General features: G+C 43.4%; 1 long non-coding RNA gene across 2 annotated transcripts in view; it reads left to right on the top strand.

Moving 5' to 3' along the window:
• The first annotated feature begins 8,775 nt into the window (after nt 1-8,775).
• Nucleotides 8,776-19,517, top strand: part of LOC128074786 (uncharacterized) — a 33,752-nt gene continuing 23,010 nt past the window's right edge. For both annotated transcript variants that reach the window (XR_008203462.1, XR_008203463.1), the window contains exons 1-2: nt 8,776-8,944; nt 9,037-10,097. This is a non-coding gene — a long non-coding RNA (uncharacterized LOC128074786). The remainder of the gene's footprint in view (nt 8,945-9,036; nt 10,098-19,517) is intronic.

Genomic DNA, 19,517 nt, shown 5'->3' with positions numbered 1-19,517 from the left:
ACCCCTTGTCCTGCTCGTTGTCTGGGAGAAGAGGCCAAATCCCTCTTCACCACGGCCTTCCTTCAGGAAGCTGTAGAGTGCAATGAGGTCTCCCCTGAGCCTCCTCTTCTCCAGACTGAACAATCCCAGCTCCCTCAGCCACTCCTCCTTTTTATTTTCATTGTGCTGATTGTTTTGTTTTGACATCTAAGATCCTTGGCTTTCTGTATAAAAGGTATTTAGTTTGTCAGAATCAATAATATATATTTTTTTATTTGTTACTTCTGTTTAAGATGGAGGCACTTAAACTATTTCTTCCAGCATGTCAGTGACCCTCTTTTTATTGGAAAAGGGTTTCTACAGACTGATCCATGTATTACACAGATTTATAAGGCTCTTTCCTCAGATCTTATTCAGTCCTTATCCATACCTCCCATTGCCTCACTGAAATCAACGTGATCCAATGCTCTGCTTTGTTTATCTTTTCTTTTCATATACTTTTACACATTTGAGGACTGATTGTTTAATGTAAACTCTCCGCCTAGGCCTGACTACACAAATCTCAGAACAATGTGGCAGCAGGTCCAATGGGAATTGAGCTAATTAGTGGGTAAAAAGATGCCAGAGTTTAGCATGAAGTGGATAACCATCTTAGTAAATGGAAATGAAGTGTAACGCAGAAGTGTTGTTGCAACTGAAAAAACATTTTAGGTGCATAAGCCTTGAGCAGTGTCAAGACACAAGGGATAATGCCACATGAATCCAGTGGCTCATGAGATGGGTGTCCTGATCCTGGCGTCACATTTACACCACTGGCCCCTAATCTTAGATTGCATTTTGTCTCATGAATATTTATAATCTGTTTATTTGTGTTCTAGTTTTTCTAAGTGATTCATCTGGTACACATGTAGTTCTTAATATTACAAGCTTTAGACCAGAAGCATTTTGGAGAATAAAGAAGAAACACATATTCTTTTCACATGATTGAAATTTGGACTTCAGCTTTATTAAGGAGCTGGATATGTTTTGACTCAGTTTTGACTTCTGCACAACTTGTTGAGATGAGGGGGTAAGAGGTGACATTTGTTTTACAGTCTCTTGCTGTTGCAAACAGCTGATCAGGGACTTCAACTTGCGAAGGCCATTGAAATGAAACCATATGCTTTTATAGGTTGTGCATAATCACTGCTTTTAATTAGCAAGCAGAACTGGGCCATGTTTAAGGTTTAGATCAACCAGATTACTTACTCCAGCTCTTCTTCCATACTAAATCCCACGCCTTAAGAAGTTGTGGCTTAAATCCACTTTATGGTTAGAAATAAATATACCAGGTTTCTTGCTGCCTTTCCTATATTTTGAATGTGTGGTTTTTCTGCACTATGTGTGACTTTGATACAAAGGAAAACTACTGAATCTTTTTAAGGAGATGTTTTAGGGTCACAAATAAAGATACACGGCAGCATGTAATGTAGCAACAGGTCAACAGTGAAATAAGAACATAAGAAGCAGAGGAACTATGAAATGGAAGATTTGGACAAGAGGTAATGAAAGAATGTTGACTGCAAGAAAAGAATAGTAAAGAAGAAGCACAATGAGCATAAATGAATGGATGAAGATGAGAAAGATGGTTTTGTAGGTTGGGTCTGTGCCCTGCTACTCAGTTCTTACAGCCGGTTAGGTATCCAGTCTTCTGACCTGTTTTCTATCTGTAAAAAATGGATGCTAAAAAACTTACTAATTCACCAGGATATTTTGCAGCTTGTTTGCATTATTTAAGAAATGGGGTGAGGAAGAAGGGTCACCAGTGTGACAGAGAGAAAGAAAGAAATAATAAAGACTAAGTAGAGAGGAAAAAAAAAAGAGGCTGAAACTTCTAAATAAGACAGATCAGGAGATCAGCACCCTTATGGATTTTTCTCCCCAAGTTATTCCACGTGCTCCCTGTGGCTGCCTTGCAACAACAGCTGCTCTAGGGGGGAGAGGGAGGAAGGGTGGGAAAGTCAGGCCACTCAGCAATTCAGCTTTAGCTTTACAATGCACCACTCTTGTTGAAAGCAGGGAAACTTGAGAGAGTCTCAAGGCTGTGGCTCTCCCTCAAGGATCTTATGGATTTAACTATTTGGAGCACTAAATCCTTGTTTCTTTTCAGCGAGAGCAACCAATGCAAGTTACAGTTGTTGTTCCCCTCTTTCAGCCCTCCTGGCTTCCCTTTCAACTGACATGGAAGATTAGCTTCAAGCTCTAAGCTTGTAAAGTCTTTGAGGAAAAGCCTTAATGAGGATCTGATCCTTTTAAACTCTGATCTAATTATTGTTAATGTTTCTATTTTGGATATTGCAAACAGATCAAGTTTGCATGTTTGAAGGTGGGACCATTCGATGGACAAGAAGTAAACCCCACCCTGTAGGTTAAATAAATTTTCATACATAAATAAAAACATGAATAGCACCTATGTAAAGTAGCTGGCAATATTTCAGAGAATGTTAGAGAGCTGAGCCTGGGGGACTACTGGAAGACAGAAAGATTTTTTTCCTCCTGCTGTGTGTTTACTACTCAAATAGTGGCAGAGGATATTTGAGGCCACAGCGATGTATTCTATTAAGTATATCAGTGGGGAAGAAGGGCAAAGAAAAATCTACAGACTGAGGCATAAGGACTCATCTGGAGCTGCACAGAAGCATTTCCCTGGACATGACTGAAACCTTGTAGGCTTCAGCTCAGTGGCAGTAAAGAAAAACAAGGCTGAGTCCTACAAGCCAACACTTTCACTTGATCTGTTGTTATAGTCTGAGTGTTTCGTGTGCTTTTGTAATGAGTTTTTATCACCTCAGAGACAACCACTGCTATGATTTGAACCCATGTGCTGAGCTCCAGCCACTGTTTGAACACGTGCGGGCATATACCTGTACCTGTATATCCAGGGCTGGCAGAGAAGATTTGTCTGAGAGCTTGCTGATCTGGACATTGTTTACAATCTTTGCTTGAATCTCCATGCTTTACAAGATGGAAGAATGTTGCCTGCTTTCCTGGCTGTAAAAGTGTCAGTCATTGCGTGGATCCCTGTGCTGGTGTTTGGCTTGGCGGGCATCCTTGAGAGGCTGGCAAGTCAGGTGTGAAGTGAATTTGCCATGTTCTGTTTAATGGGGTGTTACTGTAACATCAAACCCTTATAGTGACCACTTCTAGGTTAACACCCTTCGGTAACTAACCAAAACACAAACATTAAGCTGGAGGAATGTTAAAATGTGAATATGAGCCATGGTTTTGTCCAATTAGCCAACTGCGCTTCAGGCTTGACTGAAGTGACTTGTCTATATAAAGATGCATTAGTCATTTTCCTTTTTTTTCTTTTTTTTTTTTTCATCATAAAAACAACAGATGTGATGCTCTGTGGTCAGCATAGATGAGAATGATTCACAGCTATGCTTGTTTAAACCCTCAGTAGAAAAATACCCATCTGAGACCCTCTTCAAGTCTTCCCCCTCATTCTAGACAATCAGAGCCAGAAGCACTTGTCACATGATGCATCTCAAAATTCATCACTGTTTCTCTCCATATGTCTCAGTTTTGAGGTGGCCAGAAGACATCAGCTGCTCCTGCCTACTCTCTTGGGACTGCATGGACTTCAGCAACACAAAGGTAGCAACAGAAGAGAAGGGAATGGGAAAATCGGAAATCCTGGTATGTATGGCTTGGGAATCTTGGCTTGTGGAGCTGGGTTTTGAGATGAAGTAAGAAGACAGAAGAGTGGGAAAGACTGCTATCCCTTGGCCACTTTGAGCAATGTTGAGGCTACTTGGATACCCCTAATCCATGGCCAGATCTGTGTAGAATGGCCTGGAGACCCACAGAGAGTGTTCTGTTCAGGCTGGGATGTGTCTGCACAAGACCATATGCTGTTCAAGGAGCTTGGTCTTGCTTCTGAAATAGGATTGGAAAGCTGGAGCTGTAGGTACAGTTGTCCTTAGTACTGCTGTCAGATCTGTCCTCCTTCTGTTTCTTTGGTAGTCCCTATCTGTCTGGTTGCCTCTGAGACATGCAGATCCAAGGAGATGCCTGCTAAGGGCTCTGTTGAATGATGGCTCACCTTTCAGATGACACTATCTGGAGGAGTCTGAGCCTCAGTGAGGACAAAGAACCAATAAGCAAGAGACACATCAGTGTTTAAAATGCTTGGAAAACATAGTACAATGAAGATCAACATAGGTAAAAATAAACCAGCCCTCTAAAGGTAATGTAAGGTCTCCTCCCACAGAAAGGAGAAACTGGTGGAGCAGTAGGCTGGAAAGACTAGGATGGGGGACAGGTAATGGAGATGAGAAAGTCTTGACTAGCCTTGTCTGACAACTGATCAGATGTGAGATTAGGTACCGTAATATGGATGACAAACAAGACAGACCAACAGACTTTTTCAGCTGAAGATTCAGCAACAATAAATCACACAAGACAGTCATAGTTTCACACTCTTGGCTTCTGGCACAAAGCACCTTACAGGAAATCCAGGCTAGAAAATTCAGCTCTTCCAAATCAATCCAGGAATAAAGACTCCTGGATTTTTAACTAAATCATAATTTACTTTTCTCTCCTATGTCTACCTGTCCTATGTCTACCTCAAGGCACAGTCCTGTTTTGGGCTCAGAAGCTTGCTTGCTTGCTTGAGTATATGAGATCAGCACATTCTTTTGCTTTGTTCTGTGCAAAATCTAGCTGCTTTTTCCAATCCTTTTCTCCATGTTCAGCCAGGTCATTCTCTCATCTTTATCTCTCCTATCCCAAATTCCAGTTTCCTTATTCAGCAGGTCTAATGACTTCCCACCACAAATTCTCCACATGGTTTTGGCTGGAACTATTCACTGTCACCTGCCACTGCAGCGCTTTCTTTTTGCTGCCAGATTTTCTTTGAGTTTATAGACTCAAGAATCGTAGAATGGCTTGGGCTGGAAGGGACCTCAAGGATCACCAAGTTTCTAATCCTGCTGCAGGCAGGGTTGCCAACTGCTAGATCAAGTAGATCAGGTGGCCCAGGGCCTCATCCAACCTGGCCTTGAGCACGTCCATCCACAACCTCTCTGGGTAACCTGTTCCAGCACTTTGCCACCCACTCAGTGAAAAACTTCCCCTGACATCTAAATCTTCCCTCCTTCAGTTTAAAACCATTCAATCTTGTCCTATTGCTATCTACCCACATACAAAATTGATTTCCCTCCCATCTCTAATCTCTCTTTAAGTATTGGAAGGCCATAATGAGATCTCCCCACAACATTCTGTTCTCCAGACTGAATAAGCCTAGTTCCTTCAGCCTGTCTTAGCAGAAGAGGTGCTCCAGCCCTCTGATCATCTTCATGGCTCTCCTCCGGACCCTCTCCAAAAGCACCATCTTTCCTGTGTGTTGGGGGCCTCAGACCTGGATGCAATACTCCAGAGGGTGCCTCATGAGGGCAGGGTAGAGAGGGACAATCCCCTCCCTCTTCCATCTGGCCACCCCTCTTCTGATGCAGCCCAGGATACTGATGGGCACTGGGGCTACAAGCACACACTGTTGGCTCATGTTAAGTTTTTTATCTACCAGAACATTTAAGTCCTCAGTTCTCAGCTGGGCTCAAGGACTTCTTCTCCCAGCCTGTATACATATCTGGGATCACTCTGACCCAAGTGCAAAACCTTGCACTTTGCTTTGTTGAACCTCATTAAGTTCACATGGGCCCAGCTTTGAAGTTTGTCATGGTCTATCTGGACGGCATCCCATCCTTCTTCTGTATCAACCACACTGCTCAGCTTGTTGCCAGCAGCAAAATTGCTGAGGGCACACTTGATCCCATCATCTGTGCAATCAGTAAAGATGTTAAAGAGTACTAGTCCCAAGACAGGCACCTGGGGGACACCGCTCATCACTGGCCTCCTCCTGTACATAGAGCCATTGACCACAACCCTCTGGCTGTGACCTTCTAACCAATTCTTTATCCACCAAATAGTTCACCCTTCAAATCCATGCCTCTCCAATTTAAAGATAAGGATGTGTGTGTGTGTGGGGGGGACAGCATCAAAGGCCTTGCAGAAGTCCAGGTAGATGACATCAGTTGCCTTCCCTTTGTCCACTGATGCTGTCGCTCCATTATAGAAGACCACTAGATTGGTCAGGGACAACTTTCCCCTTGGTGAAGCCATGGTGGCTGTTTCGGATCACGTGCGTGTCCCTCATGTGCCTTAACATGTCTTCCAGGAGGATCTATCATTTTCTTTCATCTTTCTCCCTCTTCATTTATACTCCTGGTCATTTCTCATTATTAGATCAATGGATTGATCTCTCTCTGGGGCTGCTTGAGTAATGTCATTGTCCTGCTCTGGTATGAATCTGCCTCATTAGCCTCAGTTCTTGTGCTCAACATAGCTCCTTGTCATGGCATTACTTGCCTCTCCCTCCACCATGGACTTCACCTTCAGTCATGGGAAGCAAGAGGCTCTCTGGAGCTCCTTCTTCAGTCTCAGGCTTTTCTGTCATTGCTTGACTTCCAGTCCCTCCTATTTGCACACTTTCAGTTTATGTTGCTAATTCTCTTGCTCATTCCACCCGTCAAGACATGGAACATTTGGTAAAGCCTTGCAAAGGAAAGGACAAGACTTTTCAAAGTGTCGAAACTAGTAGGTAAAATTGAAGATCCAACTGGGTTTCTCACCACACGTGGGTTCTAATTCTGATCAGGTTTCCTGGATTTCTTGTGTTCTGAACCCACTGGGGTGAGCTCTAAACAAGGACCCGCAAACCTGGTATCGTGTGTTGTTTGTAAAGTCTGCAGAACAACTGTTGACATGAAATCAGCCAAGAGGATGAACATCTGGCTATTTTTCTGCTTGCGCAAACCAGCCTCCACTGTGTCAGAGGCAGTGGCTGTATGAGCAGTGAAGCGTCATATAGAGTTAGATTTGCTGCTTTTGAAATGAAAAACCCAACCAAGAATAGCACTGTTCCTCACACCCCACCCTCTGGAGCCTCTCCATTGTGAGGAGCAGGTGGAGGCCATGTCTCCAGTGGGTCCCAGTCTCTTGTCTAGTTCTGCCTACCTTGCAGCACCACTACTTGTTGACTGGCAAAACTGACAGTCTGTCAGTCTGAAAGTATTGGCTCTTCTTTCTTTCCATCTTTAGTATCTTGTGAGATGATTTTGAGGGAATTATAGAATTATACATTATTCATAGTTGGAACGGTTTCATAAGGATCACACAGTCCAACTCAGACAACTGATGATCCCAGGATAGTGACACTTAGTAGGGTCTCTATAACAGCTGGAAATGCCTAGTACTTTACATAGGCTGAGGGCATGTCCCATCTCCCCATTCTGTCAGTAGCTACACTAATGTCTCTAATGCACTGGGCCGTGGGGTTTTGCTTGTTTGGACAGGAAATTTGTGGGGATTTCTGAGCTGTGCAATGAAGACAGGTGCTTCTGAAGTTATCAGGTTTCTGTTAGCTAAACTGCAGAGGAACCCACATAGATGATACTAACAGTAGATCCTAAACACATGTCATCCATTCCGCTGTAAGTGCTTGTAGAAGGAAAGCCAGAAAGAAAGAAAATATTCCCAACCCAAGAAAAAGCAGTCTGGTAAATTTCATGTAGGTATCATGACTGTTTATTGGTTGAGTGGAAACTTAAAATGGTGCTTTATTGAAAGAAGTTTCTCTTGTTCTTTTGCAGATGCACAAAAGAACAACAACTCTGCTACAGCAGATCTTTTCATGTGATTTGACTAGTTGTAAATAAAACTATTTTGGACTCTGATACCTGGCAGGAAAAGTTAGTTAAAATACCTAAGGGCACTTTACTGACCTTATGTGAAATGCAGTTTTGTCTTTGGTGACCACTGCTTCACACACACGCTAACATTGCATCTCTTCTGGGATGCTGTCACATCCCCAGCACTGGAAGTTTTGGCATGTATTCTTTCCAGTGGTCACTAAAGTAGTTTGGAGTATAAAACAATCTCTTCTTTATGATTTATATTGCAATTGCTGTTTTTAACACTTCCAAAAGCAATTTCATTAAATCTTGGTGGGAGGGTGAAGAATCATGTTTTTGTCTTCATTGATTGCAAAAGCTGAAAACTGGACTCGTAGGCACATTTATTTTTAGTCTTACAGGACATAGTTTAATTGATCAGAAATGGCCACAATCACGTGAAAGCTGTTTTACCTTCTGAATCTGTGCCAATAACAGCAAGATGGCACTCAGCACCCTTAGTAATCTCTCTGAACTGCTCTGAAAAGACTTTGTAAGTTCCTGCCAGTCTTTATTTATTCTAGATGCAAAATTAGCTGAAATTCCACTTTATCTGAATGTGGCCCTTCAGGCAGTATCCTGTCTGCCTCTTAGAGGGTTTCACAAAGCTTAGCTGACATGCTAGTTACAAAACGGTGTGCTCAGGAGAGCTCAAACAAGCTGCTTGCTATCCAGGGCTGCAGAGTTGGCTTTTTATCCAGCTAAAAGAGACATAGGGGCTGTGTTTTCCACCGAGTACTTACAAATTGCTTAACGTGGACACTGTGGCTATTTACCTCCTAAGGCTCTGGGAGCAGCCAATTCAAATGGAATGGCTCCTGCTCCCTGGAGCTTTGGTTCCAAAGCTGGAGTGCAAAGTGCTATTTTAGGTAGTCTGAATATAGTCCTAAGCAAGCGTTTGTTATAATAGCAGGCAGCAAATGTTTGGAATTAATAATGGTAGTAGGTATGAGCTGCAGCTTTTGTAAGCTTTCAGAACTCCAGAATTAACTTAGTTCTGTCAGAGTGTAAAAATAAATATATATATATATATATATATCATTATGACCATACCTTTCAATCAGACCTCTGGAGAGAGTAGGCAAAGAACGGAGATGAGCACTGGGTGCTTGAGATAGTGTAGCCCAAGAGATAAACAGCAGGACAGATGTATCAGATATTACCTGCTTGACAACCAGAATGTTTGCCAGGTATCAAGAGTGATGAATATACAGCAACCAGTTAGGTTAATCATTTTATTTATCAGCAAAAAAAGGCTTACTGTGCTGTTCCATGTCAATAGGCTACTGGTGTAACATCAAGTGAGGATTGTTTTCATATGCTGGTGATGACATCTCCTATGCTCCTCCAAAGAAGCAACAACAACAACAACAAAAGGAGGCACCGCAGAGGCTGAAGTGCACATGGGTGCTGCAAGCAACAGGAAACTGAGCAGATCTTCACATCACGGAGCTTGTTTCTGCAGTGGCAGCTACTTATCCTCATGAGTGTCAACTTAAAAAGCAGCCTGCCCTACCAGCTTGAAAGAGACAACATTAACTCTCTAACGACACTATTTTGTTTAATGCCCTTGTAATATCCAGTAGAATCCAGCAGAAGACATGTCTATGGACAGGTAGGTCAGCAGCTGGATGGCCTCTTCCCATGCCGTGAGATGGGCTGTGCTGGCATGTGCACAGCAGGTAGGGGTACTCCCAGGACCAGCACTTTTCTCTCCTACTTGGGGACCCCCACAACATCCTGGGGGCTGGTGGCCATGAACGAAGAGCATGCAGGAACCGTCCTTGGGGTTTAGCCATTGAGTTCTCATTCCTGGCAAAGTTCCCCGTTTCTTCGTTGTAACCTGGGTGTCATTGCTTGCCAGGCTGCAGAAGTCCTCAGATCAGAGGAAGCTCTTCTGTGAAATATCTATATGAACCAGCCTTTGAACTTCCCTAATACTGGAGTTATTCCTGTCTGAGGATTTGCTCTGGGCCCCTCTCAGTGTTGACTTTTTCTTGCTTTTGGACTATCTAGGGCAATAAAGATTTTTCAACCCTTAAAAGCACCTACTTTTGGATACCAAAGAAGACCATTCTGATCTACTTTTAGGAAAATGGGTGGTATGAGGACAAGTTTAAAGCTGTTTATCCAAATACTGTCCTTTGGCACTACTACAAATAAATTAATTCTCAGTGTGCTGATGTTTATCAACCTTTCTGCTGACCTGCTAGCAAGTGAACAGTTCCTTTACAGACGACCATTGATTTGTTCAGCAAATAGAGATGAAAGCTTTAGAGATGGACTGTTGCCTGTATTTCTGCTCAACATGCAAGAGGTTCCAGGGATCTCCATTTTGAAAAGGTAGTTATAGTTACGCTGCACCCATTACTACTTTACTCTTATTGCTATGAATAATCAGTAGAAGTGTTAATAGCAGTGTAATTAGTAACATTATTAGCCTTATTGAAATAAGCAAACATTTTAAGTATTATAATTTATTTTCTGAGCATCTGGAGGCCCTACTTATGTTGGGATCCCACTGCATGTGGTATTATTTAAACAAAATGTAAATTCTGATTTCTGCTACAAAAATCATGTGATCTTTGCTTAGGCTTTCTTTTGCAAAAGCTGTAAGCTTATCCCTAGTTCTGATTATTATGCTTTTTCAACCTGGGCGACATATTTGTCTTAAAAGCCCATCCTACTGCATCATATGCAGGATAAGTGCCAAGTGGAGAACAGAACTGCCAGTTATTCCTTTACAGAATTCTCCTGTCAAGGATGGGTGAGTGTTTCAGACAGCCTTTAGCAAGGGTAGTATCAGTGGAGTCCTGGCACTCCAATATTCTGTAAATTTGACTCAAATTAGTGGCACAGACGTGATGGAAAAGCTTCCTTTGGGAGATACATGAAATCGTGGGGGAAACAATGTGCCTTCATCCACTAGCTGTGGTTGTTGTTTCCTCTGCTTTCTTATGGGTCTTGAGTGCTCCTCCATTCACCAGGTTATTGAGTATTTTGGGATTGTTTCTTTCCAGTGTCTCATCTTCCACTTTGCATGGAGTGATTAACTCGGTTAATATCATGAACTTGCCATCACTCTGCCAGTGAATTTTGATAGTTTAAAAACAATCCATAAGTCTCAAATTGTTCACGAATGATTGGCAAATGCTCAGCCTTGTTTGCTGCTTGGTGCATCCTCTGTTTTTGCCATGCACCAAGTAATAGCTATACTTAAGACAGTTGATCTAATAAAAGTATTGCCTGTGTCCGCCTAAGTAGAGAATAGAGATGTTTCTATCTCTTCCTTAAGTAGAGATTATCCCATATTTATAGTCTATTGTAGTAACGCTGGATTTCCCATTTAACAAAGGGAATTTGAGATAATGTCTGAGTGTTTTACTGACAATCTGACAGTGACTCTGTGTTCCCTCTGGCAGGCTGGTTGTTGCACCAGCCTTGACCATATCCTGGCCACTGAAGTCACTCTGACTAGTACCCTCTCTGAACTGCCTGCACTGCTGCCTGGCACACTGAGCAGTAAAACTACTTGATTTCTTGAATTTGAATTTTATGGAGTAGACTCAGCTGCTATACCTAAAAGTAGCTTTTCCTCAGATAAATTGTGGAAAATGATAGCATCACAATGTCAGATTTAGAAGAAAGTGGGTGGAAATCTGAATTTTGTCACTTCAACTTACTGCTTCAGCTAGCAGTAAATTGGAGACTTCAGCTCTCCATTCCCTCCCTCATCTCCTTCATGGCAGGAGAGCGTGGCTGTGCCTAATTCTGCTGCTGCAAAAGGGTCACAGTGAACTCCTCTTCCCGTGGCCCAGGTGGAACACGGTGTACAGAAGCGTTATTGCACAAACATGAGCTCTTCACACTTGCAAATGTTACACTCAGCTACTGTTACAGGGGAAAGGTTTCCATGATGCATTCCTGGTCTTCTGACATATTTGCAATGATTTATATGTATGCTGAGGTGAGGCAGGGGAGTTTGGGTGAGCAGCAGGTGTTTTGGGAAAAGCTGCTTCCGCTGATGTGCCTCGCTAACCTTGGAATGCAGGACACAGCCTCTTGCTGTGCAGATTGGCAGAGGTGGGCTGACCTGCAGCCTCAGACCCTGCTCTAGCCTTGAGACTGCTTTGTTCTAAGGCAAAGGTTTTGTGTGCAATTCAGGAAGAGTGTGAAAGGCAATTTGGGAGTGTGGTATAAGCAGAAATAGAGATATGCCATACGTTGTGGTTTGAAAGCATGATGTAGGAGAGGCTTGAAGCTTATTGCAGACTGATAAATGTAGCCACACCAGGGACGTGAATGCCCTAGCAGAACCACCTGTCAAATTTCACTATCTGTGACTTATGATCCCAACACAGGAGTGTGACTGGTTCCATTGGGTGGGGATTATCAGCGCCCAGGAGAAATCTGATGAGTATCCTCTGTGCAGTGCACTCATTCTACACACCATCCTCTGGTTGCCCAGAGTTGTGATGGATGCAAACATTCAAGGTCAGGCTGGACCAGGCTCTGAGCAATTTGATCCAGCTGTAGGTGCTCCTGTTCATTGCAGGGGAATTGGACTAAGATGACAGTTAAAGGTTCCTTCAACTCAAATGATTTTATGATTCTATACTGTGAAGCAAAAATTGATGTCTTCCAAGCATTTAATGACAAATCCCACCTTGGGGCCACTTAGCCTCATGATGCTAGTGGTTCAGAGTGTACTCTGCCTGCCCTTCTTCATTCCCTCCTGAATGGTTTGTCTTGTTTCTCTTGTCAGGGTGGCTATGATATCCTTGGTTATGCTTGATTTCTACCACTCAGCCTTGAAAGACATGTAAGAGTCAACCAGACCATGAGCCTGACATGGTGACATGGTGACATGGTGACATGGTGACATGGTGACATGCTGTGACAGACATGGAGAAGCCTGACACGCTCCATCTGTCATTTACCCTGCACAGCCAAGAGGTGTCCTCAACTATAAGATATGTCTGATTTTGGAGACTGGGCTTTGCAACAGATGTTGACCATTCATAGGGAATTCAGGAGACAATGGTCAGTGGTTCATAAAACCTATATTTGGAAAAAAAAACCTGAATATCAGCATGATTTAATAACAAGAAAAGAGTACTGGAAAGTGGAGGGGATGATAACAGCCTTTAGTTAACTGTAAGTTTGATGCATAATGGCAGGGAGCTGTCTGGTTTCCATGTCCATGGTGGGAAAGTTAGGATGGGTTTAAACAGCAGCAAGGAATGTTGAGATTAGATAAATAATGGGGATGGTGAAATACTGAAAGAGGTTGTGAGGGGAAGCTGTGACTCCTCATCTTTTGGTGTCTTTAGGTGTAGACTGGACAAGCAGAGGTATAGAGATGCATCATAACCAGCCCTACAATGCTGTTTGAGAAATATGGCCAATGTCACACAGAGTGTAAATTGAACAGAAAATGAACAAGGATGGTGCATCAGAATACAGGAAGTAGCTTCACAGGCTCACATACAACAAATGCTCCTTAAAAGTATATGCAGATATCCCCATAGCTTTTATATCTTTCCTTCATGCCATACTGACGTTTTTTTAACAATTTTTAGGAACATTACGATGACTTCTGTGGATGACACGTTGCATGAGCCTGAGTTCATGTACTTATGCCATATATAAAATATGGGTTGTGTGGACTCAGCATTTCAGCTCACTCATACCTACTCACATCACTCATATCTACTGAATCAGACCCAACAATAAATCAGGCAAAGACCCAATATGGGCAACTTTTTGACCTTGTTTATTTAAGGTTTGGTGTAGTTGACTGTAAAATCTCTCTGTGAGAGCAGAATTTTTCCATTGGGAAGGAGGGGTAGCAAGTCATCTGAGCTTTGGAGCTGAATGAAATTTGTGGGTAAATTATGCTATGCACTGTTTTATTAGCTGTGAATAGCAGTGTGAATAGCCTGACTACTACAGAAATTACTGGAGATAGTCCTGTTAAGCATGTCAGAATTTCCTCAGCTGCCTCTAGAGTTTTACCTTGATGTGGAGGGACATTGAGAAGGAAAAAATAGCGCAGATGGATTCATCCATTTCCAAGAACACTGTAAAAATGAGTATTTTCATCTACATTAAAAAGGTCTGATGGTCTTTCCTCTGAGAAAATTTACCTCCCAGACAGTGTGACACAGATTCAAAATTTGTCAGGTTGGTGGTCTTGCACTGGGGATGTACCTTTGTATCTGTGGGAAATCTGCCTGTGATTGCAAAACTCTCATCCCTTTATAAGTAGCTGGCTCAGCAATGCTTTGTGACTTAAACCTTGGAGGGCTTCACTCTTTTCCATGCAGCTGTGCTGAGGAAAGCAACTGAGTCAACAGGGATTCCCACACAGTCAGAGTCCCTCCCCTGCCGCATTCACATCCAAACACAGCCATTGGAAGTAGCAATTACATATCTTTTGTTTTCTCATTGCTTTTGTTTTCTCAGTGCCAACAAGCTTTGAGAAGGCTGGTTGGGGGGAATTTGGTCTAGCTAAATTGCATAGCCAGATCTAGGATGAATGAGTGGAAAGAAGCACAGGAGCAGGATGGGAAGGCCAATAGGAGTTGTGAGTCTCTTTGGTTGAGCAGAATTCTCGTTCTCCTTCTCTTCTTTAGACCTATAGATAGAAAGATAAATAGATAAATAAATAAATTCCCTGAAAACGTGCACAGAAAATTAAAGAGCTAAAATAAATGTAGCTAAAACAAAACAAACAAACCCATGAAGTGAGAGAGTCCTTTACTATTTTTAAAGGACAATAATATTAATAATCAAAACTCAGTTTTTACCTTTAATTGTTCTTGGAGAAGAGGTATCAAAATAAGGCAGACATCATTATAGCTGGCCTGCAGATGAAACTAAAGTAGCAAGAGACTTGCCAAAGGTCAACAGGGATGGTATTAATCTCATATAACCACACATCTGCATTTGAACTAGATACCTACAATCCCTTAGTAGGCAATGGAGAGCAATTGGTACTTCTCAGACTGACTCAGTTGACCTATTTCAGACACCTACTTTAACAAGACATGAATGCCGCCTTAGAAAGGATTGCTTCTCTGCAGCGCTTACCATAGTTGCCAGCCCTTGGGCAACTATGCTAGCTGGAGATGTCTCCTTTGTAGAGGTGGGGCAAATCCCATTCCTATGTCAGGATCAGTGCCAAAGCCATGACAAAGTTGTGCCCAATCTCAGGTGCTATGAGTGCCATGGGTGAGGTGAAACACAGTGGTTCTGGCAGTCCAGCTTTGCAGCAGGTGTAAGAAAGCCTGGTGTTAGCAAAGCAGGAGGGAATGATTCCCTCTAGCAGGGCCTGAGTCTTTTATCTTTCTCTAAGATCCCTTTCTTGCTGAGGAATCACCTTTGCTATTGGACTGCCTACACAGCCAAGTTCAATTCAGTACAAAGGTTCAGAACAGGGTCCAAATACTGTCACGCTGGCCTTATGCCCAGCTCAGTAGAATGACTCCATTAAGTAAGACCCCTCATAAGAGTAAAATGTAGCTGCTTTCTTTGTCCAAATGGCTTACAAGTAATATTCTAATCTACCAGCTCCAGAAACAGCTGTCTGGGAATGGTGCTTGCTTTCCCTCTCTTTCTCTGTATACATAAAGGGGAAAAGGGAAGTGGAGACCTGTGTGTAGTTTTGCACTCCTTGTTTTTCTTACATTTGTTTGATATTTTCCATGAATTCCTGTGTTTTGTGTTGCAGAGCCTTTGTTTTCCTTTTCCTCTCTTTTGGGGAAGCTGATGGTGAGGGCTGTTGTTATTAGGTTTGGCATAATTTTTTTCTTCTCTGCATTTCTGTGATTGGGATTTAGTTTCTTCCTGCTCCAGCATTGTAATGTTGTATTTGTTTTTACAGTCAGCACCTTGCTGTGCAGTTGCTTGAAGGAGAAGGAGAAGGCACGTTCCTCGGCTCTTGTTTTGCAGGACATTTTTAGTTCTCCCTCCCTGTGTTTGTAACTTGGCCTGCTTCTGTCCCCTGGCCTCTTCCTCCTCCTTTTCTACCCCCATTTTGACAGAAGTGAAAAAATCTCTTCCCTGGGACTGCGAGAGTTTTCAAGTTCCACTGAATGGAGACAAAGTGATGGTTGCTGAGAGACTTGTTAATCTGTGGATTACCACCACCAGCACCCCACGGCAGCTTGTCAGTACTGGAAATAGCTTTGATGCTTGGGAAGCAAAAACCTATGACATTTTTCCATTATTCACTCTAGTGACGAGCAACCACAGCCAGACAGATGCTGCATTTTAGGGGTTAAACAAATTAATTTATCCATCAACTATTCCCCCAGTTGCAGCTTTGGTCTTGCAGGGCTGGAGAGGAGAGCCACAGCCCATGTCTCCCACATGTGCCGAGAAGCATGACTACCCAGCTCCTCCTGACACCAGCTTTTTCAGCTCCACATCCATTTCACACTGAAGAACAACATGTTCCCTTTGCCAAGCCCAGCCCTTGGGTCTTTGTACAACCAGCCTTCCACTGACTGCAGTACAAGTCTCTTTGCATAGAGAATGGGTGATGGAGCCTCCCACTCCCAAACCTCTCCATGGACGGCTGCCAGCCTCCTCCATAAATCTTGGCTCTTCTCCTCCCCGCCCCTGGAAAGCAGCCTCCCTACAGACAGCCTGAGTGCTGCCGGAGGCTGAACCTGTCTTGAACATCCCAACAAGTTGCATCAGCACTGGTGCATCCCCACTTGCCATCAGCAGCAGAGGGGCTGCCAAGGTCGGCTGCCTCTCAATGCTTGGAGCAATGCACTGTCTAGACCAGCTCTTAATGGAGACAGGACAGAGAGAGAAGTTACTGCCACTGGAGCAAAATTTCCTCCGTGTGCAAATTCGTCTACCTACTCGGGTGACCCTAATCGCCAGAACATCTGTATAATTAATTCCTCTTTCTAACTTATCTTTTTCTCAACCCACCTGAAACTCCTTGCCCTGCTTGATTTCTCTTTGCCTATCAGCCATCGCTTGGCTGAATAAAGAATCAGGGAATTCAGTTTTCAGAAGGTGAGGTGTATGTTGTCCCCTGAGGGAGGGAGCTCTGGGAGGCAGGATGGCAGCCAGCTCTTTCCTGGCAGTCATGGGAATGCCGTCTCGGAGCTGCCAGTCGGTGGGTGGGCGTAACACAGCTGCCTCCTTAGGCTGGGTCCAACCCATTTGCAAATGTGGGCAAGGGGAGGAGGCTGAGGGCGACCAATTCTCTCTCCATGCCACGCTTGGTCCCCATCTCCCCCTCTGGCTCTGTTCTGATGACAAGCCAGTGTCTGCATTTTTGTGCATCAGAGACATATAAAGTCAAAACAACTTGAGATTTTCAGAAAAAAAAAAAAAACAACACTCTTTGCATGGTAAGTGTGAGTGGCACAGATTTCTTTCCCATTTGTCCCAAACCATACATGTCAGATGTAGTTTCCATATGGCATCTATATCTCTCGGTACACCCACACTGGATGTATGCTTTGCTATATCAGTGGCTGTGCTGAGCCGCAGATAAATGTTTAACATTCCTTAGTCAACTGGAAGCTGTGTGTGTGTGTGTGTGCATGGGGTGTGCGTGGGGGTGAAGCCCAAGGAACATAAAAACAGGCATATGGCATTTTTTAACTCATCACACAGATAAAAAGGAGAAATAAATATAAGGCAACCTACTAAAATAGCATCAATGTCTTTGAAGTAAACCCACTAGTGAGAGAAACCAAAGCAGAGGTTGCTGCATCAGCCTACAGCTCCAAGCCCAGCAACCTGTCCCTGTATTTTTCTGTGCTCCATATGTGCTTAGATTTCAGGTTTGTTGGTTTGCCCTTAAATGGGGACCCTTGAACCTACTGCACTTTCTGCTGCCTTAGTGCAAGTGTGGCTTGCACACCCTAAAAGTAACTTTATCATTCTTCCAAAGCATGTGAACACCTCTGGTTAATTTTACTGAACTGAGGTTGTAGATAGTTGAGCATGAGGCTGGCACTCTACATCACGCCGTAGGCAAGGTGTCCGTTGCATACATGCCACAGACCTGATTCAGTTGTTTAAACCTAAGTAAGCAGAGCAATCCAAGACACCTCCAGGTTTCTGGCATGGCTTCCAGATGCATCTCCAGAAGAGCAAGCCATATCTCTGTGCTGATGCTTCAGACTCTGTAGGGAGCTGGAAATAATACTGCTGTAGGCAAATCAACTGAGCTGTCAGCTTTGAAATAGAGACTTGTGCTAGAAGAGAGGCTGAAATCCTGGCTGAAGTTTATCAGAAAAAAATTCTTCAATAAAGTGATGGTCTGCGAGGATTTTTTTGCAGAAGATCTTTTTCCACAAGGTCCATAAGTGCAATCAATAAGGCATTGAAGAAACAGAGTCTGTCCCTTCCATGATAACTTGTCTGAATTTTTCCAGACCATGCATGAGACTCTGGCTAGACATGGTGATATCCATGGTATTGCTGCCTTATCTGCCTCAAGATCTCTCTTCCCCCAGACTTGAATATACCTTCAGCACACGTCCTCATTAGATAGAAAGATCACCACACGGTGTGGTCTTGGATCGAATGAATTGAAATGTAGGGAAATTCCTTCATCCTCCAGCATGGGAGGAACTGAGAGAGCATGCTTATAGATAAAAAGATGGAAGTAGCCTCAGCAAGGGTGGGGGAATTCCAAGGCAAGAGCAAACTCATGGGATTCATGGGATTCTGGGTGTGTCATGATGGTGGCTCTCTCTGTAGGTGCTCTGTGCTTTGCTTCCCCTGACCACCCTTCTCTTGGGCCTCATACAGAACACACAGAGAAACCTGAAAACCAGCTGTGCATTTTTTGGGAGTGAACCTTGGTTTGTGGGAAACTCCTACCATTCTGGAAAGAGGACCTTCAGCCTGAGTCTTCCCTTGAAGGGGAAACAATGGCCTCATCTGAAATCTTTCTGCTCCTGGTTACCCAAAGACCTCCATAAAGTAAGAGAATGATAGAATCAGAGATGTTCAGCTGCAAGGGACCCTTAAAAGCCATCAGCTCCAACTCCCCTGCCATCAACAGTGATGCCTGCAGCTCCATCAGGTGCTCAGAGCCCTGTTTAGCCTGACCTTGAATGTCTTCAGGGATGGGGCATCCACCAGCCCTCTGGGCAACCTGTGCCACTGCCTCACCAATTTTACTGTAAAAAACTTCTTCCTTATATCCAGTATAAATCTCTCCTCTTTTAGTTTGAAATCATTTTCCCCTATTCTATCATAACAGACCCTGCTAAAGAGTCTGTCCCCTTCTTACAGTCCCCCTTCAAATGCAGAAAGGCCACTCTCAGCTCTCTCCAGAGCCTTCTCTTCTCCATATTGAACAGCCCTAGCTCTCCCAGCCTGTCCTCATAGGAGAGCTGTTCCATCCCTTGAATCATTTTTTGCTGGACTTTGTCTTAACACTCTCCAACAGGTCTACGTCTTTCCTTTACTGAAGATTTCACATCTTACACTACTTTACTTGAGTCATTTTAATTTTACTGGCTTAGGGCTAGCAGGGGAATGAACCCTTTGAAATGGCCTTTTACCTTAAGAAATATTCAATTCATTTTATTCCTTTGGGAAAGGCAAAGCTATTGGTGTCTATTCAGTGGATTTGCAATAACAAAGAGAAATTATTTCTGCTTTTGCCCTGGAATTATATTCTAGGCAGAGACTTGGAGTTTCAGATATGGGATGCCTTGTGAGCAAACAGGCAACCCATTTAATAAAGCACTGGCCTGTGTTATGGTAAGT

Source organism: Tympanuchus pallidicinctus, unplaced genomic scaffold (assembly GCF_026119805.1).
Source record: "Tympanuchus pallidicinctus isolate F22 unplaced genomic scaffold, pur_lepc_1.0 scaffold11, whole genome shotgun sequence".
NCBI lineage: Eukaryota > Metazoa > Chordata > Aves > Galliformes > Phasianidae > Tympanuchus > Tympanuchus pallidicinctus.
Note: the sequence above shows the minus strand (reverse complement) of the source record. Positions and strands in the feature narration are given on the sequence as shown.